Raw genomic sequence first — 3,644 nt, 5'->3', positions numbered from 1 at the left:
GCGTAAATGCCAGTGACCAAAAATGAGAGAGTGCGAGTGAGTGTGAGAGTGAGTGTGTGGGTGAATGATTGAGTGATTGAGTGAGACAGGGCAAGCGAGAGAGAGAGAAAGAGAGAGAGAGAGAGAGAGAGAGAGAGAGAGAGAGAGAGAGAGAGAGAGAGAGAGAGAGAGAGAGAGAGAGAGAGAGAGAGAGAGAGAGAGAGAGAGAGAGAGAGAGAGAGAGAGAGAGAGAGAGAGAGAAACAGCGAAAGAACGAAAGGAAAAAAACGAAAAAGAAAAAAAGAAAACGAAAAAGGCATAGAGACGAGTGCATTAAATTAATCAATTATCGAAAGTCAATCCGGGAGAGAAAATCTTACCTACGGGAACCGATTGAGCGCCATTCGTGCAAAGAAAAGTCTTTGCAATTAACTCGCAAACCTGCTCTCGTTGTCGCAATCGAGCTGCAACAGGAGAGACCTTATTAAAACTACGCGTAGCTGCGAGGTCGACACACGAAAAACAGGTAGAGCAACTCGAGTCTCGAAATTGCTTAGTGAAACCTCAAGCAGAGATCGATGTGGAGGGAGAGGGGGAAAAAAAAAGTGAGCATCGTACATTGGCAAGTAATTGTGTCGTACCTCATATCATGTTGTTGTACCGTGTGGAAAGGATTAATGTATATAATTTTATGAAGAATAGGTACTGCGATAAGTTGATAGATTGATAAATTTATATATATGATAATATATATATCTATATATATATATAATACTATATATATATAGTATAATGTATGATATATATAGTAATTATTTAATAGGTTATTGGTGGAGTTTATATATATATATATATATATATATATATATATATATATATATATAGTTTATTTAGTAATATTATGTTATATATACATATATACACCTATATGAGTATATTTATATAATATAATATACTATATATATATATATATATATATACATAATATATATACATAATATATACAATAATATATATTATAATATTATAATGTTTATAATATATATACATAGATGATAATAATATAGTAATATATATATGCATATAATATATATATATGCTATATATATATATAAATATGTATATGCATATATATATAAATATATATATAATATATATATACATACGATATACATATATATTTAATTATATATTATATATGATATATAATATATATCAATAAATATATTATATACTATACTATATGTGTGTGTGGTGTGTGATTGGTGTTGTGTGTGTGTGTGTGTGTGTGTGTGTGTGTGTGTGTGTGTGTGTTCATGCGTGTTGTGAAGAAGAGAGAGAGAGAGACAAGGAGATACCCATCCATCCATTCTCCACCCTCCCTATCCCCTCCCTTACCCATACCCCATCCCACCCCGCCACCCCAACCCCGATCGCCATTCCCTCGCGTCCCCCTACACCCCTTCCTCCGCCACACCTCCCTCCATTCCCCACTTCACTGCCCATTAAAAGAATCAATTTCTTGAGGCTTGGGAAGTAAATCTCCCGGGGGGACCATTTTGGAAAAAAGGACATCTTAGGCCTACCGGGGGGAAGAGGTGAAGAAAGGGGTAAGAATCTCATGAGAATTCATAGTGCTAGATCGATACATGGACACCACGATCATGAGTTTCATGAGAGAGGATGGAGTTTGGTAGAAGGAGAGGGAGATAATGGAGGGAGGAGAGAGAGGGAAGGGAGATAATAGAGAGAGGAGAGAAGGAGGGAGAGAGGGAGAAGGAGAAGAGAGAGGAGAGGGAGATTGAGAGAGTAGAGGGAGAAAGAGAAGAGAGAGGAGAGTGAGAGGGAGAGACGAGAGGGGAGGGAGAGGAAGAGACGAGAGGGAAGGGAGAGGAAGAGGAGGAGAGGGGAAGGAGAGGAAGAGGAGGAGAGGGGAAGGAGAGGAAGAGCAGGAGAGGGGAAGGAGAGGAAGAGGAGGAGAGGGGAAGAGGAGGAGAGGGGAAGAGGAGGAGAGAGGAGGGAGAGGAGGAGAGAGGAGGGAGAGGAAGGAGGGAGAGGAAGGAGGGAGAGGAAGGAGAGAGAGGAAGGAGAGAGAGGAAGGAGAGAGAGGAAGGAGAGAGAGGAAGGAGAGAGAGAGAGAGAGAGAGAGAGAGAGAGAGAGAGAGAGAGAGAGAGAGAGAGAGAGAGAGAGAGAGAGAGAGAGAGAGAGAGAGGGAGCAAGAGAGAAAAGAGCGGAGAGGAGAGATAAAAAGAGAGAAATACAGACGAGAAACAACAGAAATGCACGAGTACTCTCTCTCATCTTCCCCCCTCACTCTTCTCTCTCCTCCGTCCCTCCTCCTTCTTCCCCCCTCCCTTCCTTTTCCTCCTCATCCCTTCCTTCCTTTTCCTCCTCCTCCTCCTCCTCCTCCTCCTCCTTTCTTCCCATCCTCTTGCGATGATGCCTCAAGTCTCTTTTTTTTTCTCTATTACACTACATCCGTCACTACCCCCCAACCCCCACCCAACACACATACACTTCATCATTTTAATCCTTTTTAAGAAAAAAAAAATCCCATCTCGCGATAGTGTCATTGCGTTATCTGTCTTCCTTCACTATTTATTTATTTTTTTTATTCACTTTTATTCATTTGTTCATTCACTTTCTCACCGCCTGCGACAATGACGGTGACATTTTGGTACAAGCTGGAAGAGAGAGTCATTTTTGCAACGGAATTAAGTCGAGATTGTTATCGAGTTTTTTTTTTTATGAGGGGATGGGGGTGGAGGGAGGGAGGGAGGGAGGGAGGGAAGGAGGGAGGGAAGGAGGGAGGGAGGAAGGGAATGGAGGAGAAGGGAGGGAGAGGAAAGGAGGGAGGGATGGAAGAGGGAGGGAGGAAGGGAGAGGAGGGAGGAAAGGTAGGGATGGTAGGGAATTAGGGCGGGCGGAGGTCGGAGAAGGGGAAAAGATGAGAGGAGGAGGAGGAGGAGGAGTAAGAGGAGGGCGGAGAAGATGGAACGACGGGGAGAGGAGAGGAGAGGAGACAAAGAGATATAGAGGTAGATAGGGGGAGGAGGGGAGAGTAAGAACCCGAACAAGAGAGAGAGAGAGAGAGAGAGAGAGAAAGCCCTCGCGAGAGAGAGTGCAAACTTGCAAACCTGCAACGCACTATGGCAGTGCCCTCGAGGTTCCATTTCATTAACGAACCACCGACCCCCTTCCCCCCCCTAAAAAAAAAAAAAAAAAAAAATCACCAGCTCTCCACGCGGGCATTAATGATCGGGTCGGTGTAATGGAGGTGAAAGTAACGCGCGGATTGCACACCTATACACACAAACACACACACACTCACACGTACACACACACACACACACACACACACTCACACGACCCGCGGTCAGGGGCAGTAGCCGCTGAGACGTCGCTGAGACATCCAGACTCCCAACAGAGCTCGGCGGGAGGAGGGAGTCTTGTCTTAGCCACTTGGAAGGTGTGTGTTGGCGAAGTGTGTGTGTGTTGCAAGGGGAGGGGGAAGGGGAGAGTGAGGAGAGGGAGAGGGGGAGGGAGAGGAGGGATAGTGGGAAGGGAGTGTGATAGGCTAGAAAGTGAGGAGTAGGGAGAGGGGTGAAGTATAGAGTGAGGAGAGGGAAAAGGGAGAGGGAGGAGAAGGTGAGGTAGAGGGAGA

Source organism: Penaeus japonicus, unplaced genomic scaffold, assembly GCF_977035675.1.
Source record: "Penaeus japonicus unplaced genomic scaffold, GWHDUDI00000001_assembly GWHDUDI00000033, whole genome shotgun sequence".
Classification (NCBI taxonomy): Eukaryota; Metazoa; Arthropoda; class Malacostraca; order Decapoda; family Penaeidae; genus Penaeus; species Penaeus japonicus.
Note: the sequence above shows the minus strand (reverse complement) of the source record.